At 52.7% G+C, this 26,056-nt stretch overlaps 1 long non-coding RNA gene across 2 annotated transcripts in view; it reads right to left on the reverse strand.

Annotated features, from left to right (window-relative positions):
- The window catches only part of LOC146813418 (uncharacterized), a 229,155-nt gene that overhangs the window by 27,385 nt on the left and 175,714 nt on the right, over positions 1-26,056 (reverse strand). The window contains exon 4 of one of the 2 annotated variants that reach the window (XR_014966975.1): positions 4,520-4,592. This is a non-coding gene — a long non-coding RNA (uncharacterized LOC146813418). The remainder of the gene's footprint in view (positions 1-4,519; positions 4,593-26,056) is intronic. The other variant, XR_014966976.1, reaches the window with a different exon arrangement.

Below are 26,056 nucleotides of genomic sequence, written 5' to 3' on the forward strand. Positions count from 1 at the left end.
GCTCTCCACAGCTACCACTTAGAGAGTTTTGTAAGGTTGTCTAAGACCACTACAATCACTATATGGGTTGTCTGGATCAGTGCAGAGTGCTTCACTTACATAAGGGTGCACCATATAGTAAGCCAGCCTCCTACAGTACCTCTACATTTTCCGTGCCATGGGTGAGCGATCAGGTGAGGTCAGCACTCTGCCTTCCACAGTGAGTTTTGAGTAATGTATGAGGGAACCAGGACGAGGAAAGATCACTTCCAGGCCAATCGTCTTTCATCTGCGTGTTTCCATTCTTTGAGAAGGTGGCCATGGTGATGGGTGCATTGACGGTGGTGAGTTTGTTGCTGATCATCTTGCTGCAGAGGTTGAAGATATGGGGGGACAGGGGTCCATGGGTGTTCCTGAGTGGACGCTGTTCATGATGGCTGTGGTGTTGTTGGAGGTGAGCTTATTGCAGGTGGTGGGCATGTGGTCAAGGGTTCTGTCTGTTGGAGCAAGAAGGCTGATTGAATATTTTAGAATCATGTCGGGTAAATAAATATATTGTATACCAAAGGCACATAAAGATGAAGTGTGTTACTAAAAATTGATTGAAAATTATTATTGCTGGTTTTAATAAGACCTATCTGTACTGTCTTCGAGGCTTCACCTGATTTTATCAAAGGATGAGGATGCCAAATTAAACATAAAGGTACGATAGATGGTATGTTTGGTGTGAATGTTGTCTGTCTAATGTGCATTTTAATTGTTAGGGTAACATGCAATAGTGATCGATGAGACACTGCTGTTACTATATAAATATGAGAATATGTTTAGGAATTTTTCTATCTGTTGATTGTCAATAAAGATGTGAATATAAAGAAGATTTCCTTTCTCTGAGCCATACATTTTGGATGAAGTTATAAATGAGTGAGGTTGCCGGGGTTTTTCTTTGCAGTGCCTGATACTTTGCTTCAGTGTCCGTGAGTGGTGTCTTGGGGCATGTTGGTGTCGGTGCCGGGGGGATCCTGCGATGGTGAAGCGTACAATGGCACGGTCTGTCCAGGTAAGCTCAGTGACATGGCTGTATTTGGCTCTGTCATTGGCCATGAAGATATGGTTGAGTGTGTGTCCTCCAGTGCAAGTGGGGTTGGTGACTAGTTGGGTGAGGCCGATGTTACCCAGGCTTTCGAGTATTGGTGTCATTGAGGTGAAAATTGAGGTAGCCAAGTAAGATGTAGTGTTTGGAATCAATGGCGAGTGGGCGATGAATACGGGGATGGCGTCGCAGAAGCTGGGGTGAGAACCGGGGAGTCTGTAGGCGAGGGTGCCTCTTATGGTGGTTTTGCCATTGGTGTGGAGTTGGAAATTGAGGTGTTTTATAATCGGGGTGGTGTTGTCTGCGCAGTGGATGCCTTCTTTGTGGATGATGGCGATTCCACCTCCGTGTTTTTTTATGCAACTTGGGTGTGCTATTTTGTATCTGTAAGGCTTTGCTGAGGCGAAGTCGGGCACTTTGCCGGGTTGAGCCAGGTCTTGGTGAGGAAGATGATGCCAGGGTGAGGGAGGTGATGGTGTCCCACATATTGATGGCATGCTTGCAGAGAGATCGTGAACTGAGCAGGAGGCATTAGAGTTGTGCTGAAGTGGTGAAGGTCGGCATGGTGGTGGTTCTTGTTTTGTTGTGGGTGCGGGTGCTCCAGATGAGCAGGAGAGAGACAGTTTGGAAAGTGAAAGGTCCTACAGTGGTTTGAGGGCAGTGTGGTAGCACTTGTTGTTGGGAAGTCGGAGGTCGAGGGCTTGGAGTTTGGTGGCGGCAGATCATCAAATAGTGGAAGGGCCAGGGTCCTTGGTGCTGGGCACATTCTAGGTGTGGACAGGTGCAGATGGGCCTGCCTCTGGTATGCCTGAGCTGCGGCCTCCATTAAGTGGGTCCTGGGAGGAAATTGGGGTTCAGGGTGGCAGGAAGAGGGAGTGGCCCAAAACTACCGGGAAAGACTGTGTGGTGAGGTAGGCCGGCTCGTAAAAGATAGCAATTATAGCACTATGGGCAGAGAAGGTAACAATATATCAAACACATAGAATTAGCAACAGTGTCACAAAATGAGGCTTTTATGGATTAAACAATATAAATAATGACAACAGTGTTACAAAATGAAGCTATTACAGTTATTATAATAACAATATTAGGCATTTATGGTTAGCCTGAAAACTACAAATGAAAAAGTTGAAGGCTAACGATTGGAGGCTAGACAGTAGAACGGTAGTATGTAACAGCAGTAAACCGACGCGGGAGCAGCAATGCGGGGAACGCAAGCGGCGGCAGAGAAACATGATCTGCAGAGTCAGGAAGGCCTGCTGATCGTGCAGCGAGGGGGGAGCCCGCTCAAGGACCTTCCTGCACAAAAACAATCCTGCTGCAACGCAAGCACCCTCGCATCTGGGTGTGTGTGCTAAGCAGCACGTAGTGCGTCAGCGCCAGGAGAGAGCAGGATGTGCCATATTATGGTAAATATGTGGCATTCTCGCCCTCTCCATTTGACGCGTCAAATTATGATAAATCTGGCACTTAGTTTTTTTTGCCTAGACTTGTCTAATTAGGGATTTTGCTTAGCTTTATGAGTCTGTATTGCTGTAACTGGGCCTTCATGGCGATTCATGCATTTTGTTCTGTGTGGCGTTTATTAATAATTCTCTAAAAAATTTATCTTTGCTCTATTTTTTATGTAGAACTCAGTCATTAGTGCTTCCATATTTTATCCTGTTTTCCTTTTGTGCTTTTTGTTGATGAGTGGAGTCTCGAACTGCAAGATGAACTGGAAGCTTTGGAGCAATAATTGATTCGGTAAAAACTAGAGTGTTCATAATATTAGGGTTCGGGTGATTATTGGGGTTCGGCTCATACAATTTTAATGATTAAAATGAAACTTCAAATCCCATGATGCTTCGTGGCGGTGACCAAAGCACCAGGAGTTACTCAGATTCATGCACAGCAGGAGGCAGCTTGGCAGCACTGCCAGAAGGGAATGTGTTTCCCTTCTGACAGTGCAAAGGAAAGTTACATTCTTGATTTACCTTTTCTCCAGTTCATCAAGGCTCATGGCTTCCTAGCCCCAGTACAACCCCAGCCACAGGCGATCTGTGCCTGACTCCCCAACCTAAGCTACCCTGAAATACCCTTGGTAGCTTTTACTTGAACAAAACCCGTGGCTGCAACATGACTTCACGTGTCAGCTCTGAGCTCCACCGAGTGGACTCAAGCAGCCGTCTCCTTCCAGGGCAGAAGCCAGTCTGCTGCTATGAGCCATGTGGGGTTTGTCATGATGTGGACATAGGGCAGAAATACATTAATAGTACACTGCCTGGGTCATGACCCTTGGCAGACCTGACCACTGAACATTCAAACTGTTTTATTCAAGTGTATTCTGTTGCAGCCCGTGGGGTCCACTCTGAAATTTAATGTGTGGGAGCCCCCTGGCACTGCCAGGGATGGGGGCCTTCCATTACACCCTGCATCACTGCAGTTAAAGGGATTGTGAAAAACCCAAGCGTCGCACAAAGAACAAGTGTAGCACACAAGCAGTAAAGGTGTGATATATAGGTGGGGGTGGGGGGTGCACTTCGACGCACCGCATCACGTATCTCTAAAGCATGGGGCAGTGACTGTCATTCAAAGACAGCATATTTCCCATTGAAATGGCTTGGAAGTTTGCAGAGACGTGCTGTTTTCCTGAGAAAGCTACAAAACACTGAAACAGTAAAGTATGGAAATCAGTTTTCGTGTCTAAATTCAGGGCCTTATTTATGTGCCATTTACGCTAACGTTGCGTCACTTTTTGTGACACTGCGGTGATGTACAATATGCGCCACACTGTGCCATATTTACAAAGTTACAAATCTAGGCAGATGCATCATTTTGTAAACCCCTCCACTACATTATACCTGCGTCAGGTATAATGTACGCAGGGTGTGCATTCCGGCACATAAAAGGCTCGTAGAAGTGTTGCAGTGAAATGTATGAGCTATATCCTTACGTCCACGTCACAGCAGACATAAGGAGTGACGCAGGCCCTTTCACATGGGGCTTGCCCCATGTGAAAGGACACACTGCTGGAGTTGCATCTGTTTTCAGACACACCCCAGCAATGTGCCACTTTTGCGCCTACAGATACGTCAGGATTCCTGACGTATGTCAATCCCTACGACATGGAGTGCCATACAGTAAATACGGCACATCCATGGTGTCGCAAGGAGGGTGCACTGAAAACTGTTGCATCGCTGTTTTCACGAAGCGATGCTACACTTTTCATAAATGAGGCCCTCAATATATTTGCAAAGATAACGATGGCCCTGCGCAAGCTGCCCCCCTCTTGACCGGTGCCCTGTCTGGAATATTGTCAAAGAAATGTTTTTAGGGGGCTCCTGTCATTTTTACTTGCATTAATGATCAAAGATTTTTCTATTCATGAATTACTTGTTATTTATTATTAAGATATGATAAGATACTCCTCCTCCACCACAGATGACATGATGTATGATCTACAACCACCGTGACTCACTCGTCGTGGAAGGCCCCTCCTTGTAACAAAGGAATATGTATGGCCGCCTCGTCGTCCATGTCACTGAAATCAAGAACAGTCGTTATTCTCACTGCATTTATCGACATCTTCTTAATGAAACATACTTTCGTGAGTACTCACAACATTCCTGCTGATCTAACATGACTGCGGTCACAATAAAATGAGTAAAGCAATAAATAGTAAAAGAAACCCCACTCTAGTTCTAACATTCCCTGCAAGCCCACGGTGAATGTTGTACAACACCTGTATATTGTTAATCCTGAGAGACCATCCATGTGTGGTGGATTGGCATCTTCCATCTGGGAGATGTTCTGATCGGAGGGGGGTGCATCTGTACCCCAGGGAAGGGAGAGGTCTGACTTCCAAAAATTTGAAGTCGAGTGCCTACTCCTCTTCTGATGGTTTATAGGTGCTATAGAACGTATGCACTTTTCTGCACAATCTCACCCTTGATCAGATCCCATTCATCTAAAAGGCCTGCCGTGCTTTGAAGCAGTCTCAGAAGAATCTTTAAGCGAGTTCTACAAATAGAATAAAATGGACCACCATCAACACCAATAGCATTCAATGCAATCACCAACAAGGAAGGGGTTAGAAATGGGGAGTTGGCAGTGGCTGGCGCCAATGTCCAAATAGGGACCCTTCTTCCTAAGTCAGAGTAAGGGGGCTACACCCTTTGATAACCCCTGACAAAGCCTGTGGTAACGTAGCACGAGCAGACAGGCCTATCTCAGAGGCAGTGTGTGAAGCATTTATGACCATACACAATAACACAGTGAAGACACTACAAAGGGACACCACACAAGTAGTTATAGAAAAAAAAGTATCTTTATATAGGCGTAAAACCTGGCTCAAAAGTGATCAAGAAGCCACAACGCACGTAAATATGGATTCACTTAAAAAGCAATAAAAGCGATCAAAAAGCGTGTGAAACGAACTTAGTTTGAGGCCGGGGTCTACGCGACCCGGGATGCACAATGTACCTGAAGTTTAAAGGGGCACGGCACGCAGCTTTGTGAGGAAGCCACAATGATGACAGGCGGACTCGCAGCGGCCACAGCTCCCAACTGCGGCGGTCCGCAGCGTGCGCTCACGATGATCCCGAGACGGTGTTTAAAGGTGGGCACTCCGCTGCACAGCTCCTCAGCTGCAGCGGCCCACACAGGTGATAACAAAGATCCTTGATGCGGTGACCAGTGCGGGCACTCAGCGGCACAGCTCCTCAGCTGCAGCGGCCCACAATAGTGATAGCGATGATTCTCGTAGCCCAGACAGATACAGGCTCTCAGCGGCAACAGCTCCTCAGATGCAGCAGCCCACAATAGCGATCGCGATGATTCTCGCAGCACAGGCAAAGGAGGGCCCTCAGCGGCAACAGCTCCTCAGCTGCAGCAGCCCAAAATAGCGATAGCGATGATTCTCATAGCACGGACAAATGCGGGCTCTCAGCGGCAACAGCTCCTCAGCTGTGGCAGCCCACAATAGCGATAGCGATGATTCTTGTAGCACAGGCAAATGCGGGCTCTCAGCGGCAACAGATCCTCAGCTGCAGCGGCCTACAATAGCGATAGCGATGATTTTCATAGCAGGGACAAATGCGGGCTCTCAGCGGCAACAGCTCCTCAGCTGCGGCGGCCCACAATAGCGATGGCGATGATTCTTGTAGCACAGGCAAATGCGGGCTCTAAGCGGCAACAGCTCCTCAGCTGCAGCGGCCCACAATAGCGATAGCGATGATTCTTGTAGCACAGGCAAATGTGGGCTCTCAGCGGCAACAGCTCCTCAGCTGCAGCGGCCCGCAATAGCGATAATGATCATTTTAAGCCCGCGCTCCCCGCAGTAGACCCAGAGGCTCTGGAATTCTCAACAGAAGTCTCACCTGCGAGTAGAATCCCCCTCAATAGGAATTCAGAAGGCTGATTGGTGAAGTCTAATGTCCCTGAGACTTCGGCAGGAGGCAAGCTCAAATCAGGCCCTTGGGTAGTTGCTTCAGCAAGATAGATAGAAGTTTCAAAGTCCTTTCCCTCTAGTTACACGGACAGAGGTTCGTCTTGACATCCAGAAGTAACACAGCGTGTAGGGGTTTTAGCACAGATATTTATACACCAAAAGCCTTTGTTCTCAAAAGTCACAAGTTACTGAACCCAGCCAGAACCAGTTTGGTGTGGTCCTGGAGCACTTTGTTTACAAGGCGGCATCCCGCCTTTCAGGAAGAGGGGGTCTGCCATCAGATGCACAGTGGGAGGTGGAGCCATCATTCACCTTGCCAGGCACAGCCCTGCTCAGATCAAAGGGTCACCCCTCCCCATACTCCAACTGCAGATCTCTCTGTTCAATCCAGGTCGGGCTCAGCCTGCCCTGTCCCTCCAAAACCAGACAGCCAATACACATAACAGCAGAGCACACTGGAAGACTTAGGCAAGAAAATACCCGCTCGCCAAAAGTGGCACTCCCAAACACAGTATATAAAAATAATCCCCACCAAAAGACGCACTCTAATATTCTGAGCTCAGGCATACCAAATTCAACTCTCCAAACATGTTCCCTGGGTCAGCTAGGGTTATAGGGAATACCAATTCATACAGTCTCTTTAAAATATGGAGCATTCGCGCTGTGGCACTGAATGGCAGTGTCACAGTGCCCAGAGCATCTAACACCAGCAAACACAGAGGAGACAAAAAGCGAAAGATGAAAGGGAGACCCACGCCAATGGTGCCAGGTCTAACAGAAGGATTATAAAGAAAGAGCACGAAAAGACCATCAACTCAATCATGCTTACACCAGACCTTGGTAGTGACCCAGTAGTGACCTAGTAGTGGCTTGATGGTGACCTAGAAGTGACCTACCAGTGACTTAATAGTGACCTATGAGTGACTTGAGAGTGACCTAGTTGTGGCCTGATAGTGACCTAGTAGTGGCTTGATAGTGATCTAGTAGTGACTTGATAGTGACCTCATAGACTGAACCCCCTACATTCACAAGAGAGATGCTTCCGTAGTCCTTTGGTGCTAAGTGAAAGAAAAGGTCCGCTGACAGGTTTCCCTGCTATGGGGTCAGAGGTCAGAGTCCCATCGGGTCCAATGGCAATGGCCGTCTGTAGGGTCCACACCCAGATATACCCAGATCCTCGGTGGTTGTTCCCATAGTTTTATTGGTAACGATCTTAACTAACTCCTAACCTGCATGTCTCTCTCTCCAGCACCACGGAAAAGTGCTTCCCTGCGGCTTTCAAGCGCCTGTCACCGAGTTGGTGTTCCCCAAAGTGTTTCCTGCCAGAGAGACTTCGTTCAAGTCCTCTCCAAGCCAATGAAACATCAGCAACCTTAGAGTTTGATGCCACTTCAAGATTCAAATCTTATTAACCATCGTCCAGAGAAACCATGTTTGAGTCGAGTACTACAAGTGTTTGACGTTCCCGCTTCATGCACACGCTAAATTAAATGTCAAAGTACACAAATGTATATTCATAACAAGATTGATATCAAGAAAATCACTTTTGCCGGAAATCAATGTCGTAAGTGCAGCATCTGGAATAAAAGTTTAAAAATATGAAAAAAAAATAACTAAATAAAGTAAGACAGAGTGGTAGCAAACTGGCCAGATTGATTTTATTCACACCCAAACACATTAGCGCCACTTTTACAGAGTTTGCCAGTGAAGCGCTATTTTTGTTGTCTTGGCTTGGTTTTCCCTGGGCTTGGAACTAGTGCACCAATCCTGGAGGTACTACAACGTGAGGATTGAAAAACAAAAGTCTGTACTGCTGCTCTGTATCTAGGGAGTTTGTCTTTTTTTTTACCATACTACGTTTTGTAAGGATATAAGCAATGGCCATTGAAATGGGTCCATTCAGGGCCCTGTTGTCATGTCCTTAACTTTTCAGGCAAAAGCACTCACTGATTTCTGAACAGTGAGGTGCCGATTCCGATCCGGTAAAAAAAAATACCGTACGACTCGCATCCGTATTTTTTTACGTACGAGTCGCACAAGTACCGTACAAACTGCCAAGTACGATTCGCATGGGAAAAACTCCATACGAATCACATCCGGAAAACTCCCCCACACGTCCTCGGGTCGGAAAATGTGTCCGACACATCCCCGGACGATTTACCGTACGAATCGGAAAAATGAAGTCCGACCGCGCTAGTACGATCACTCCCGTCCTTTCGATTTTACAACTGTATGCAAAAAAAACCGTACGGACCGAACTCCCACAGCAAGCATGGAGACACGTGTCCGCATATGCGCCAAACACCCCACCACAGACCCCGCATGTACGCGCAAAATGCCCCCCGGCCGCGGATGTACGCGCCAAACCCCCACCCCACCAGTGTATGTACGGACCGTACCCCCACCAGTGTATGTACGGACCGTACCCCCACCCCACCCGTGTATGTACGGACCGTACCCCCACCCATGTATGCATGGAGCGTACCCACACCCGCGTACGTATGGAGCGTACCCCCACCCCAACAGTGTATGTACGGACCGTACCCCCACCCGTGTATGCATGGAGCGTACCCAGACCCGCGTATGTTCGGAGCGTACCCCCACTTGTGTATGTACGGACCGTACACCCACCCGTGTATGCATGGAGCGTACCCACACCCGCGTACGTATGGAGCATACCCCCACCCCAACAGTGTATGTACGGACCGTACCCCCACCCGTGTATGCATGGAGCTTACCCAGACCCGCGTATGTTCGGAGCGTACCCCCACCCGTGTATGTACGGACCATACCCACACCCGCGTACGTATGGAGCGTAACCCCACCCCACCCGTGTATGTACGGACCGTACCCCCACCCCACCAGTGTATGTACGGACCGTACCCCCACCCCACCAATGTATGTACGGACCGTACCCCCACCCCACCAGTGTATGTACGGACCGTACCCCCACCCCACCCGTGTATGTACGGACCATACCCCCACCCATGTATGAATGGAGCGTACCAACACCCCACCAGTGTATGTACGGACCGTACCCCCACCCGTGTATGAATGGAGCATCCCAACACCCCACCAGTGTATGTACGGACTGTACCCCCACCCCACCAGTGTATGTACGGACCGTACCCCCACCCCACCAGTGTATGTACGGACCGTACCCCACCCCACAAGTGTATGTACGGACCGTACCCCCACCCGTGTATGAATGGAGCGTACCAACACCCCACCAGTGTATGTACGGACCGTACCCCCACCCGTGTATGAATGGAGCATACCAACACCCCACCCGTGTATGTACGGACCGTACCCCCACCCCACCAGTGTATGTACGGACCGTACCCCCACCCCACCAGTGTATGTACGGACCGTACCCCCACCCGTGTATGAATGGAGCGTACCAACACCCCACCAGTGTATGTACGGACCGAACCCCCACCCGTGTCTGAATGGAGCGTACCCCCACCCGTGTATGTACAGACCGTACCCCCACCCCACCCGTGTATGTACGGACCGTACCCCCACCCCACCCGTGTATGTACGGACCGAACCCCCACCCCACCCGTGTATGAATGGAGTGTACCAACACCCCACCCGTGTATGTACGGACCGTACCCCCACCCCACCCCACCAGTGTATGTACGGACCGTACCCCCACCCCACCAGTGTATGTACGGACCGTACCCCCACCCCACCCGTGTACGTACGGACCGTACCCCCACCCGTGTATGCATGGAGCGTACCCAGACCCGCGTATGTTCGGAGCGTACCCCCACCCGTGTATGTACGGACCGTACCCACACCTGCATACGTATGGAGCGTAACCCCACCCCACACGTGTATGTACGGACCGTACCCCCACCCCACCAGTGTATGTACGGACCGTACCCCCACCCCACCAGTGTATGTACGGACCGTACCCCCACCCCACCCGTGTATGTACGGACCGTACCCCCACCCGTGTATGAATGGAGCGTACCAACACCCCACCAGTGTATGTACGGACCATACCCCCACCCGTGTATGAATGGAGCGTACCAACACCCCACCAGTGTATGTACGGACCGTACCCCCACCCCACCAGTGTATGTACGGACCGTACCCCCACCCCACCAGTGTATGTACAGACCGTACCCCCACCCGTGTATGAATGGAGCGTACCAACACCCCACCAGTGTATGTACGGACCGTACCCCCACCCGTGTATGAATGGAGCATACCAACACCCCACCCGTGTATGTACGGACCGTACCCCCACCCCACCAATGTATGTACGGACCGTACCCCCACCCCACCAGTGTATGTACGGACCGTGCCCCCACCCCACCAGTGTATGTACAGACCGTACCCCCACCCGTGTATGAATGGAGCGTACCAACACCCCACCAGTGTATGTACGGACTGAACCCCCACCCGTGTATGTACGGACCGTACCCCCACCCCACCCGTGTATGTACGGACCGTACCCCCCACCCCACCCGTGTATGTACGGACCGTACCCCCACCCGTGTATGTACGGACCGTACCCCCACCCCACCCGTGTATGTACGGACCGAACCCCCACCCCACCCGTGTATGAATGGAGCGTACCAACACTCCACCCGTGTATGTACGACCGTACCCCCACCCCACCAGTGTATGTACGGACCGTACCCCCACCCCACCAGTGTATGTACGGACCGTACCCCCACCCCACCCGTGTACGTATGGACCGTACCCCCACCCGTGTATGAATGGAGCTTACCAACACCCCACCAGTGTATGTACGGACCGAACCCCCACCCGTGTATGTACGGACCGAACCCCCACCCGTGTATGAATGGAGCGTACCCCCACCCGTGTATGTACGGACCGTACCCCCACCCCACCCGTGTATGTACGGACCGTACCCCCACCCGTGTATGTACGAACCGTACCCCCACCCCACCCGTGTATGTACGGACCAAACCCCCACCCCACCCGTGTATGAATGGAGCGTACCAACACCCCACCCGTGTATGTACGGACCGTACCCCCACCCCACCAGTGTATGTACGGACCATACCCCCACCCCACCCGTGTATGTACAGACCGTACCCCCACCCCACCAGTGTATGTACGGAACGTACCCCCATCCCACCAGTGTATGTACGGACCGAACCCCCACCCCACCCGTGTTCGTACGCACCCTACCCCAGGCCCACACACCAGCACCCTCACCCAACATCGGGCATGTACGAGTCGTACAGTGCTGTCCTTTGCTATGGCTTAGTACAACAACATGGCCCATGTACGCACCGTACAGACGCTAATAACACTCCTACTGAACCAGAACTAACCAAAAAAAACACAAGGACAGTCAATCCGAGGCACACAACACCACAAAACATATCCAACAAGGCCAAATACATCCTATACACTGACCTGCAACTGACAAACAGAGAAACAGAGGCCCAAACCACTACCACTCCTTATAACACACCCACCCAAAGTTCAAACACAGCCACACCCACAAATGGACCAATAAAAAGGCCCAACACACACAAACCATGATCCTTTGCAACAGATCAACTGCTGCCAGACCCCAGAGACAACGCACTGCACCATACTTCAACCATCAATACACCTTACACTTGCACTCCTTCACACAACCACCATCACAAACACACCCTCATCACATTCACACACACACACCTGCACACCCACAACCATCCACACCCACACCCATCCACACCCAAACCCCCACAACCATCCACACCCACACCCCACACCATGCCCACCAACAAGAATCCAAAGTTCACAAAGGTCGAGCTGGAGTCCCTTGTCGACGAAATCATCAGAGTCGAGCCACAGCTCTTTGGAACATTGGTCAGACGGACCAGCATATCAGAAAAAACTGCCATGTGTGAGAGGATAGTCAATTCCGTGAATGCTGTTGGGTCCACCAGAAGGACCAGGCATGAGTGCCAAGCCAGGTGGTACGATCTGCGGAGGACGGTCCGCCGCAAAATGACAGACGAGCACAACCAGGCTAACGTCACTGGAGGAGGGCCATCCCGCAGACCGGTACACTACCATCCCTGGGAGGAGAAGGTGATGACCACGCTGGAGCCGTTGGCATGTGACGGACTAGAAGGAGTCCGAGAGCCTGGTGAGTACACAAACAACTCACCTCACATGGGGGGAACGTCATATACAACCCAAATACCAATCATGCACGCAACCCCCACAAAGCCAGCACCGGACACAACCACACTCCAAAAACACACACATGCCACTAGCGCCTCCATGCACCATGCCCCAAGCAAGGCCAGGCCAAGTCACAGGCCACACAAAACACAAACACAAGACAGGATGTCCCCGACGAGAGGGTGGGCCTCTAAACTAACATAGAGCAAGTCTAAAGCACACAACAATGCCCTCAGCCCATATGGCTTAGGGCACAGCCATACCAACAGTGTGTCCCCACACAGTACTGTTTTGCCTGCTAATGGTGTCTGCGTTGCAGGACGACATGGGTATGAAGGCACAATTTGCACATAACAGCAGCCAATGAAGACGCAGCACACTGAAGGAGTGTCAGCACACACCGCCACAGCAGCAGTGCAGACTCACACACTCCGCCCAATGGGTGCCCGCAGAGAAGAAACAAACCCACATGAACAAACCAATGGCCTTTGCAAGACCTGCAAACTCTGTGTGCCCAGGAAGCTGGGCTGAGGTGACAGAGGGTGACACACAGAGGGAGGGAGAGGGGCAGAGAGAGGGACAGAGACAGAGGTGGACACAGGGAGACAGACAGAAGGAGGGAGGAGGCTCACAGAGGGAGGGAGAAAGGGAGACGGACAGAGGGAGGAGGCTGACAGAGGGAGGGAGAAAGGGAGAGGGACAGAGGGAGGAGGCTGACAGAGGGAGGGAGTAAAGGGAGACGGACAGAGGGAGGAGGCTGACAGAGGGAGGGAGAGAGGGAGACGGACAGAGGGAGGAGGCTGACAGAGGGAGGGAGAAAGGGAGATAGAGGGAGACGGACAGAGGGAGGGAGTAAGGGAGGCAGAGGGAGACCAAATCACCCTTGGGTGGTGTGGCCATGTCCACTCGTCAGCAGGTGGACTGTGTGCATGTAGACAAGGTTTGGCAGTGCCTTAACCCCCCCTTCAACCTTTGATAAACACTAGGCCATGTGTCAATTTGTGCACGAGTACATCCATGCTGCAGGCACAAACAGAACCGTACACCCAGTATACCTACCCACTGTGCTCGTCAGAACCCTGTCACAAATTGTTAAGTTACCTACCTGCATTCTCAAATAGCATGGAAAAAACACCATTTGGCCACGTACAGTGCAACACGTAAGGCGGCTCTGCATGGCTTGCTACGCCCGCTCACTACACTGCTGACTGCGTTCACAAAATATGCATCAACTAAGATTGTGTCACACATAGGTAAAGTGTCAAAAGCTGTGGCCAAGGGACATACCCATGCACAAGTGCACTGTGTGAGGAATGCTAGCCAAATCCAACCACCCAGAGGAACTGTGCCAAATCAAAAAAGAATGAAACATGGATGTCGCATGTAACACAATTAACACTGTCTATCTCACACACAGGTCAACGTCGTCGATCTCCCCCCAACACTGGGGGGGAAGACTCACAGGACCAGGCTCTGCATGAAGAGGACCCCAACGCTAGCGACGACTCTCACCATTCCGTGGATGACCCAGACCAACCTGGCCCCTCTGGTGTCCAACCACCTGCAGCACCTGCGTCAGGTACAACTGTGCCAACCACCACCCCCATTCCTGCCACATCCCAGGAGACACCCAGGAGCCCTGCCCGCACACAACAACGCAGCCAGTCTGTCCAGGAGGGACAAGGTTCTTCGGGCACCCAGGAGGAGGCAGGCGACCCTCAAATGCCATCCCTCAGGGGTCCCGGAGACTCGATGTGCCCACAACGGCAGGCCAGGCGCAAGTGGGCAGGGGTGGTGGGAGTGGAGGACGGCGGAGGCCCGAACCTGCACAGTTAGCTCAGGACCCGGCTATGGCACACGTCAGAACCATCCTGGACGCATACCGGCGTGACTCCAGAGGCATCGCCCAGGTAGTGGAGACCCTCAATGAGATGAAGGCCCTGCAGGTTGAGCATCATGCCAGGATGGAGGCAAGACATGCAGTGCACTTGGCGGTGCACAGGGACATGAGCCAATCCCTCTGTCAGATCGCCCAAAGCCTGGCAAACCCTCCCTGTGCCAGCAGGCGTAGAGCAGCACCAGCCCCAGGGAGGGAGGAGGAGGAATCATCTGACGGAGCGTCCCTTGCACCGTCAAGCCAGGCGTCTGAGGGTCCCCGCAGGAAGGTGGGTCGTCCACGCAAGAAAACTTGAAAGTTATCGGAACATCACCATCTCCCAGGTCACCTGGCCTGGCACCTGGCCCTATGGCCCAACAGCAGCACAGCAGCAAAGGACATTCTCTGCCACATGGCCTTGCTGGTCACTGTCTGACCAATGTTGACAAAGACTGTGGCACAGACTCTGATGACTGTCAATGGCAAGGACATCAACTCCCCCTGTGAACTTTGGATTCTACACTCCCGCCAAGCACCTCTTGTCACCCCCCCAAACACGTACCCCAGCACTAATAAAATTCATCACAATCACAAGATGATGCCTTCATTTTGCATTATTACACTACATGTGTGTGCTGTAAAGTCAAACCATGCCTGATTTCTGAATTAACTCCGAACCACCATACCCTGGGGTCTGAGTCTGGCACAGGACACACATGGGTCACAACGTACCATCCAAGACAGACATGGAGCACCATACTCACCCGTGATGGGCCCAACCAGCTGAGGGGGTGCCCACACAACTGTGCCCACAGACCTATTTAGAAGAGCAACAGTCATGCGCAGAGGTCAGGGATCATGTGGAGTGTCCTGGGGTGGGAGTCCCAGGTATGTGTAGACACGTGGCAGAACCATGTCCTGCATGCTTGAGTCAGGTGGATGTGGCGAATGGTGGGCCAGCCAAGGTTGGATGCATGGAGATGGCACAATAGGGTGTTGGATCACAGTGCCACAAGGTTGTGTTGTGGGTGTGGGCTGCATCCTGAGGGTGTGCGTGGATTGAGAAGGTCATCCTGCAGCTGGCAGTGATCCACTCCCCCCATCTCTGTTTGACGTTGATGTGGCCTAATCGCCGGATGTAGTAGCAGAGCTGTGCAGATGCACCCTGGATGTGGACAAGTATCATGGGATTTCTAACGCACATGTCCGTAGAGTCCAGGTAGGAGTAGACACGGATGTCATAGTTGACCTGGGGGATGGTCTCCCTCTTGCCTTGAGGTGGATGGAACTGGGGATCTTGTGCATAATGCAGAGTGTGCTGCCGCATGAGGCACAGATGCTGCTGATCAGCATAGCACATGTCAGCAAGCAATCCATGATGGACACCAGCTCGTTTGCGTGGACACTGGGTGCCCTTGCAGCAGGGCCTGCAGCAGCATGTGCCATGTCAAGGAAACAATGCCACAAGTAGCACACAAAGACAAGGATCTCAGGAAGGAACCATGCAAAAGGTGCATGTCAAGGAAGGAATGTCTGGTTCAACATGGCACACACACACACAATGGATTCACATGCGGCACAGTGTCCGTCGTGGAGACTGACAGGCCACAAAACCTACACAGCCATGGACATCATGCACAATACAGAATCTAATCCCTGACAAACAGCTTGCATCTTGCTACTCTACACATAGACTCATATGCACCATCTCTGTGAACAATGCCAGACATGCCGCATGCACATTGGCAACAGACCACCATTGACAGAGATGAGGCACCTTGGAGGCAGAGGGACACCTTTATTAGTCATGTGTGTCGGAATGCTAATGCAACTCTGTCTACACATACACAGGTCATGTGGATGAAGACGTGGGACCAACACTGGCACCCCCCTTAGCACCACAGATGCTGGAAATCCATGGCACTGGCACACAAGTGACGGGTGACAGCTAAACACCCCCTGCTGCTCACGGAGAGCCTGCTATACACCATTGAGCCCCTAATGGGGAATTCACACACCATGTCAACCCGGTGCAACCCGTATGTTTCCGGGGTCAGTGTCACACACATTGATGGCTCCATCACAATCCCATTATAGATGACTGTCACCAAGTCTGACCATCAATTCTGGTGAATTCTGCTCAAGGTCATGTGCCCCATGGTGATTCTACATGTATGCAAAGTAACCAAACATGAACAGGAGCAGTGCACACACATTCAAAACAAATACCACTCCCAAAAAGCCGTGCTGCATCCCTTACCCGAAAGAGATTTTCAAACTTGTCCGTGCATGTAACGCTGATTCAGCACATGTTGCTGTGATCATGAGGAATAGCAGGAGCACAACAATGCCACCAGCAGACAGCATGCGCAAGGACCTGTGGATGGGAGACACACTAGCAGTCAGCCAAAAGAAGTACATCCGCATGCATGTGCATGTACTCGACACGTATTAGGTTGTCAACATGCTAGGTGACAATGATGACTCAGGAAAGACATTCTTCTATTGCACCATCACTCGAGTGACACATCCAAACACACCTCAGACTCACTTGGAAGACATGCAGATGGACACACACATTGCAACACATGCCACACACAGCCCAATGCGTGCACACTCAGACACTGGAACTCACCACTAAGCAAAGAAGTCGCGTATGAGCCGACTCCGCATGTCCTCCGCCGCCTCCTCCTCCTCCACATCACTTGCCTCGTGCCCAAGCCCTTCATCCTCCACGGGTGGATGGTCCTGCTCATCTGGATCCAGGATGAGTGGCACAGCTTTCTCCACTGCCATGTTGTGCAGCATGCAGCACATGAGGAATATCTTGCAGACCTTCACCGGTGCATATGGGAGTGCGCCACCGGTCTTGTGGAGGCAACGGAATCGGCTCTTCAGGAGGCCAAACGTCCTCTCTATCACTCGCCTGGTCCGCCCATGGGCGTTGTTGTAGCGGTGATCGGCAGCCGTGCTGGGGTTGCAGAGAGGCGTGATCAGCCATGGCATGTTGGGATAGCCAGCATCCCCTACATGGAAACATCATGGACAAGAGTGGGTCAGGGTAAGCAGTAAGACAGGAAGATGACGTTAAATACAGGACTGGCAGAGTATACCCACCAACAATGCATGCTCGTTCGTTGCGCAGCTGCAGCATCATTTCAGGCACCCTGCTACGCCTCATGATGTACGCATCGTGTGCTGATCCTGGAAAACGAACACAGACATGTGAAATCACCATGTTGGCAAGACACACCGCAAGGGCATTAATGGAGTGGTAATGCTTGCGGTTACGGAAGGCTACCTCCTGTGCCTGTGGTGGTACCAAAGCCACATGTGTTCCATCTATGGACCCAATGACATGGGGCATCCCTCCCAGGGCATAGAACTCACGCTTGACAGCTGACAACTGCTCAGGAGTTGGGAATTTTATGAACTCATGAAGGTGCTCCAACATGGCCTCTAAAAAATCATGCAGAGCACGGCTCAACATGGTTTGGGACATCCCACCCACATGGGCAATGGTATGTTGAAAGGTACCCGTGGCCAAGAAATGTAGGGCTTGGGTGTCAGTGCACCAGGATACCTGTTGGAGGTGTGCTGCCAGCCGTGTCGTCAAGTCCTCAATCAAACGTTGGGGGAAGCGGTAGCGGCGTATACAGTCCTTTTCCCGCATGTCAGCCAAGTCCGGAATTGCTCGAGGGAGAGGCGGAGCCCTGCAGTGAATTAGAAGGGACAACGAAGAGTGAGTACAGTACACCACTAATGTCAATGTACTGAGCACATGGTCAACAGGCAATACACATATGCTACATACAGAGTCAGGTCTGTGCAATATGCCCTGGACACGTGTGCCAGGCATGTGACACTCCTACCAAGAGACAGCTCCAAACGTTTATTCTCAACCTCATAATGCATTGCCATGAAACTAGCTGTGGGCCAGTGTAAGTGAGCAAATATGTGCAGAGGAAGGATGTTTATTGTACAGACAGGTTGCGGAACACTAGAGGCACAGGTCACATGTAATGGAAAAAGGACACACCACACACCTTGCCATGAAGGATTACATTTCAAGAATGATCCCACATACATTGAGAGTATGCAGATATGTCCTTGTTGTGAAACTCCGTGTCGATGCATACACACACACCTTACGTCTGATTCCACATGTGGCGTGGTATGCGTAACACTGTGCCATGGCCATCTACACACAGACACATGTTGTTTGCAGCAACTGCAGAAGCATTTGACCAAACACCTACAGCAAGCCCATGGGAACACACGACACATACATGACATAGTCACATCGTGCAACGCGGGTAGTCACATGTCATGTGTGAAAACCCCTGTAGCTAGCATCAGGGGACAGTTGCGTGTGTTGTTGACTGTGCCATGGCAGTGACGCTTTTCACAAGTGTTCTGTACTACATGCACACATGTCAAAGGAGTGAAGGGGATGTCTGGCACATACTCCACCATCACACATGACACCTGTACACATCTCATCTCATCATACATCTATTGCCTTCACAACTCAGGAGTAATGTGCCACATTACAGCCTGACACACCTGTGCCCGACACATGTAGTACTGCACAGACAATGCCTTGAAAGCCATAGTGAAACGGCTCGTACACGCGCGTGTACGGCCCGTTTCACTATGGCTTTGCTTGCGTATGCGTACCCATGGTGATACGCCCCGTACATGCGCGTGTACGGGCCGTTTCTATGCATGTGGTGTGCCCTAGGGCCCTGGAACTCACCGTACCTGTGTGTGAATGTCCAAATTACATAGGGGACACGTGAGGGACAAGTATAAAGCCCTACATGCATGCTGGTTGCCCAGCTAAAGTCGGTTTGAAAGAATCTACATTGTTGCAAAGTGGTTGTTGAGTTGACATCATGCTCAATAAAAAAAAAGAGCAAAGCCACTGACTGTGGTAGGTTTAAAGGGATTGGAGGAAACATAGGATGCAAATGTGAGTGAGCAATCACTCTGTACTCCTGTGAATGAAACAGGGCAGCAAGGTAGATATAAGGCAGCCAGGTCCCATGAGAGAGCACTTGCCTGCACATCCTTTGATTCAACTACACTGCTGCTGCTCGTGAATCCACTGGCACCATGTCCAGGTCTGTGGAGAGGGCCCAGCCTTTCACCCAGGAGGAGAACCAAGCCCTGCTGGATGTGATCCTCCCACAGTACCCCATGCCGTACGGTTGACCAGGGGTTCAGGTAAGTGCTGAGTCCACTAGCAAAGACTGTGCCCCTTTTTTGTGACTGTGACTTCTGCCATTGTGTCCAGGTGTAACACACATGCAATGTACTGTAGGGTGGGTCCCGGGTGGGGGAATGCCTAATGTCTCCCAGCCAGAGCATGCTGTGGTGCATGTCTGCTCTCCTCACTTGCATTGTGTGTACTGTGACAATCACTGCATGTGGCATTACACATTCTGCCTGTCTAATCCTCCTGGGAATGTTGTTACTACAGTCCTCATGTGAATCTGTGGTCCCCCCAGTGTGACAGGTGGCAGTACCCACAGATGTGTGTTTGTTTAGTGTAAATGTGCTGAGAGTGTCCAAAAGATGTGTTTGTCCCCTGGACATTGGTGTGTGTGTGTAAGTCCCCTGTCATGTGGGTGAGTGCATATGTGGAGTGTAGCACCCCAGCTGCATGAGGGATGGATATACCCTGCCCATCTGATGTGAGCAGGGAGCAGTGCTGTGTGTCTGCGGTGATGGGCCAGCCCCACACCTGTGACACCCCCCAGTCTAGTGGTACATGTGCAGAGTGAGGTGTGTAGCTGCAGTTGTCAATGGCAGGTGATTGTCCTGTGGCTGTGTGTGTCTGTGTACTCGGCTGAGGGCGCCTCAGTGGCCTGTGGCATGTGACTGCTTTGAGGTGCTGCACATAATCCTGGTGTCGCTTGTGATGCGCAATGTGTGCCTGGATGATTGATTGTGTCGTACCCCTCATGCCACCTGTGTACTCTACAATGCCACCTAGTGCTTTTTGCCTTCCACAGAGGAAAGTGTCCCTAAGACACAGGTGTAATGAGTTTGATGCTTTCTATGCCCTGGTAAAACCAGCCAAATTGTTCTAATGTGTGTCTCTGTGACATGTCGCAGGTGTATTGATGTTATCTCACTTTTTCATCCTCACAGGTAGGCGCCTGTGCCAAGGAGCAGATCTGGAAGGACGCCGTCAGTGCCGTGAGACAGACGGATGGTCGGAAGCGGCGCCTAGCCCAGGTGAGGCAACGCTGGCAGGATATCCGGTGCTGGACGCGGAGGATCGCACGGGTCCTGCTGGGGGACTCACCTGTGAGCCAAAAGAACCATGGGCGCCGCCGTCTGACCCACATCCACAAGCGTGTGCTGGCGGTCGTCTTCCCTGCAATGGACAGGCGCTTACGGGAAAAGCAGCAGCAGGAAGGGGGTAGGTACATGTGTGTTTGTTGTGTGTCACCAGCATTTGTAAGTGCACAGTTGCATGGATACACTGCCAGGGTTTACATGTGCAGTGCAGTTCCTGGTCCCCAAAGTGTAGCGGTGCTGTCCTTCCTCCCTTCCCCTCCTTGGCATGTGTACCCTGGTCTGTGTGTAGTCACACTTGCACAAGGTTATCTAGGCTGCCAGTTTATCGATGTGCCCAATGCTTGCAGCTTCATGTGTGGGGGTGGTGTGTAACAGGTTTTGGGACCTTGCCTGTGCCCTGTCCAGTTCAGTACTTGTGGGGTCCATGTCAGTTGTCACTGATGCTGAGTCCAGACATAGGAGTGTGTCTCTAAAGTGTATTGCTTTACAGCATGCATGTCCTATTTTGTGGCCTGTGACATGATGTGCATGAGTGTGAGATATGCAGAGTGCAGGGATGGTGCATTGTGTTGCAGTCAGTACCATTCAGGACCATGGAGTAGTGTGGCCACTACTGTCCCCTGGGGCATCTTTTCCTAGGTATCATGTGTGTAATCCAAAAATGCCGACAATCTCTGTGTCTACAGCATAGGTTGTGCTCTGTGCCATTGTACCCTGGCACCATTTGTGTCTACGTAAACTCTGCTACATGTGTCCACTGTACAGGCTGACCAAATGTCCCTTGTTCATACTCACGGGGGCCAGTGCCTGTGTGTAATGGTAAAATTATCTGATGATGGCCATTTGTAGATGATGCATTTGTACCGGCGCACCAGGGGTATTTTGTATCCAATCAGGATTTCTTGCAGGCCATGTGTTTTTATTCCAGACTAAGAGATGTAAGTGCTTCCTGTGTCTCAATAAATTGTCTCATGTAGGGGGTGGTTGGTGCGGGCAAGGCCTACATGTCTAGACCTGAAGTCTCCTAGCTAGGTCTGGCCAGTGTGTGATTTTTGTGTGGACATACACTCAAGGTGAAGTGACCCATTAATGTTGGGCATGTTTGTAAGTATTGCCTTTGCAGCATGTGCCTACAGTTAATAGACATGGTTCCTGCTCATCCCTTTTTACCCCAACGCTGTGTGCTGCAGATGCTGTGCTGGATTGTCCCCAGTGCCTGGCTCCTCTGTCCAAATCCATATCATGTTATTTGCTATTGTGTCATGCTCTCCATAGTTGTTCAGTGGCATGGTGGGTCAACCAACTGTGTGTTGCAGGGCCTACATATGTGCCTTGTATTGTAGATGTTACTCATGTTGCTTTTCAGGCTATGCACTGTGACCTATGTGGATTTGACTCATGTGACATATGTATACAGGTGTCTGATTATTTCCTGTCTCTTCACCTTGCTCACAGCATCGTCGGGGGACACCGAGGGAGACACTGGCACGGACCGTGAGGAGGGATCGAGCACGAGTGCCATCAGTGCAGAGTTGTCTGGCACATCGAGTGGCACCACGGAGGCCGACGGGAGTGCAGCGGAGGACCTGTCCAGTCAATCCACCACCGACTATGACGCAGACGGGTCCGAGGCTGAGCACTCCGAGGGGGCAGAGGCTGGTCCCACGGCTGACACCAGCACTCCATCACTACCCGCCCCCTCCATTCCGATCACCGGCCTCCCACTTGCTCGTGTCCCTTCCCGCCGTGCTCGGTCAGCACGTGTCTCCTTCTTGCCAGGCACCGCACCCCCTGCCCCTGTCTCCACTGCTGCCACCAATGCCGAGTCTGTGGACATCCTGCGGCAGTTGCGGGTTGGTCAGACTGCGACGCTTAATGTCCTCCATGGCCACAGCCAAGTGCTGAACCAGATGGAGGCATACTTGGAGGGCATTTCAGCCGCGCAGTCTGACCAACGCAACTTGCTGAGGTCCATCGACTCGACACTGACTGCAGCAGTGGGTCTCCTGCAGTGCTACGTCCCACCCCCTACCCCTGCCCCATCCACACTTCCCACTCCCATGCCTGTCCCACGTACACCCAGACGTCAGCATGCACGCACACCACCAGACACAGGCACCACACTAGCAGGGCAGGGCAAGCACACACCTCCTGGCACGCACACACAGGGTGAGGTAGGCACACCCACTGGGTCGGGGGGCAAACGCAAGTCACGCAGCCAGAGTGGGAGTCCGCATTCCGCAAAATCCACTCCCTCCAAATCCAGTCCCCTCAGCTCTCCTGGCCACGAATCCAGCAAGGATTCCTTCATGGCCGCTCTGTCCCTGAGCCCAACAGTGACACCACCCAGCAAGCGGGCAAAGGAGTCCCCGGTCAGGGTAGTTGACTGCCCCCCCCAGTCCACACCCTCCCCCAGTGGCGCTGCAACCCATTCCTCCGCCCCCCCCCCCTCCTTGGGGCCTGTGGTTCCTTCGGGTGCAGGGGATACGCTGGGGGACCTTGCAACCGTGTGCAGCGCCATTCTGACCTCCTCCTTTGGCGCTGCCCCACCCCCTGTGGTGGAGTCCTCCGTCCCTGCACCCACAACACCTACCCTTGCCCCTCCAGTCCCTGCGGTGCCTGGTCCTTCCCCCCCACATGATGCCCCCCCTTCTGTGGATGAAATGGACATGTGAACTGTGCAGGCAAGTTAGGGGACACACGTCCCGATGTGTACCCCCCCAGGACTTTGCTGATGGCCTGGCCCATGGGCCTTGTAAATAGTGGACATTTATAACAATTGCTGAATAAAGCATTTTGTTTTTCTTTTGCACACTACTGCTTTCCTGGACTTGCTGTTGGTGGTGCTGCTCCATGATTTGGGGTGGGGATAATGTGTTAGGTGTCTGGGAAATGTAGTGGTGTGCTGCTCATGGGATGGACCCTGGTATCTGTGTGCCATCACAAGGTATTTGCGAAATAACTTTGTTCATGTATGCTCTTACTGCATGGTGACATTGTCCCAAGGTGTGTTCCTTCCTCTGTGGACCCTGACTTCTTCCCTGCAGGGTGTTTCCTAAATGTTGTGCTGAGCTGTGTCTACATATCCTTGGTGTGTGACAGATCTGTTCTACTTTGGCCATGCATGCTGGGCAATGTCTCCACCTGCATCATTTGTGGCATCCTTGGTGGTCACTGTACTTGTGTGTGGAGTATATTGCAGTTACTTCATGTGGACATGTTCCCTTTTACACACCATGCATGTGTGTACTCCCAGCCTCGCACACATGTTACGTGTTCTGCAGGATCTTTGAGCACCTGACTGACAATTTTGGGCATTGTATCTGTGGGTACTGCACCCTTTTCTTTCCATGGGCACTGCTGGGAGGACTCTGCACCCACCCCTCCTGTGTCTGGGCACTGCTGGGAGGACTCTGCACCCACCCGTCCTGCGTCTGGGCACTGCAGTGAGGACTCTGCACCCACCCCTCCTGTGTCTGGGCACTGCTGGAAGTGATAGGCACCCACCCCTCCTGTGTCTGGGCACTGCTGGGAGGACTCTGCACCCACCCCTCCTGTGTCTGGGCACTGCTGGAAGTGATAGGCACCCACCCCTCCTGCGTCTGGGCACTGCTGTGAGGACTCTGCACCCATCCCTCCTGTGTCTGGGCACTGCTGGGAGGACTCTGCACACACCCCTCCTGTGTGTGGGCACTGCTGGGAGGACTCTGCACCCACCCATCCTGCGTCTGGGCACTGCTGGGAGGACTCTGCACCCACCCCTCCTGGTTCTGGGCACTGCTGGAAGTGATAGGCACCCACCCCTCCTGTGTCTGGGCACTGCTGGGAGGACTCTGCACCCACCCCTCCTGCGTCTGGGCACTGCTGGGAGGACTCTGCACCCACCCCTCCTGCGTCTGGGCACTGCTGGAAGTGATAGGCACCCACCCCTCCTGTGTCTGGGCACTGCTGGGAGGACTCTGCACACACCCCTCCTGTGTCTGGGCACTGCTGGGAGGACTCTGCACACACCCCTCCTGTGTCTGAGCACTGCTGGGAGGACTCTGCACACACCCCTCCTGTGTCTGGGCACTGCTGGGAGGACTCTGCACACACCCCTTCTGTGTCTGGGCACTGCTGGGAGGACTCTGCACACACCCCTCCTGTGTCTGGGCACTGCTGGGAGGACTCTGCACCCACCCCTCCTGCGTCTGGGCACTGCTGGGAGTGATAGGTACCCACCCCTCCTGCGTCTGGGCACTGCTGGGAGGACTCTGCACACACCCCTCCTGTGTCTGGGCACTGCTGGGAGGACTCTGCACACACCCCTCCTGTGTCTGGGCACTGCTGGGAGGACTCTGCACACACCCCTCCTGTGTCTGGGCACTGCTGGGAGGGCTCTGCACCCACCCCTCCTGTGTCTGGGCACGGCTGGGAGGACTCTGCAAACACCCCTCCTGTGTCTGGGCACTGCTGGGAGGACTCTGCACCCACCCCTCCTGCGTCTGGGCACTGCTGGGAGTGATAGGTACCCACCCCTCCTGTGTCTGGGCACTGCTGGGAGGACTCTGCACACACCCCTCCTGTGTCTGGGCACTGCTGGGAGGACTCTGCACCCACCCCTCCTGCGTCTGGGCACTGCTGGGAGTGATAGGTACCCACCCCTCCTGCGTCTGGGCACTGCTGGGAGGACTCTGCACCCACCCCTCCTGCGTCTGGGCACTGCTGGGAGGACTCTGCACCCACCCCTCCTGCGTCTGGGCACTGCTGGAAGTGATAGGCACCCACCCCTCCTGTGTCTGGGCACTGCTGGGAGGACTCTGCACACAGCCCTCCTGTGTCTGGGCACTGCTGGGAGGACTCTGCACCCACCCCTCCTGTGTGTGGGCACTGCTGGGAGGACTCTGCACCCACCCCTCCTGCGTCTGGGCACTGCTGGAAGGACTCTGCACTCACCCCTCCTGCGTCTGGGCACTGCTGGAAGTGATAGGCACCCACCCCTCCTGTGTCTGGGCACTGCTGGGAGGACTCTGCACCCACCCCTCCGGGTTCTGGGCACTGCTGGGAGGACTCTGCACCCACCCCTCCTGCGTCTGGGAACTGCTGGAAGTGATAGGCACCCACCCCTCCTGTGTCTGGGCACTGCTGGGAGGACTCTGCACACACCCCTCCTGTGTCTGGGCACTGCTGGGAGGACTCTGCACACACCCCTCCTGTGTCT

Source organism: Triturus cristatus, chromosome 7 (assembly GCF_964204655.1).
Source record: "Triturus cristatus chromosome 7, aTriCri1.1, whole genome shotgun sequence".
In the NCBI taxonomy this organism is placed as follows: Eukaryota; Metazoa; Chordata; class Amphibia; order Caudata; family Salamandridae; genus Triturus; species Triturus cristatus.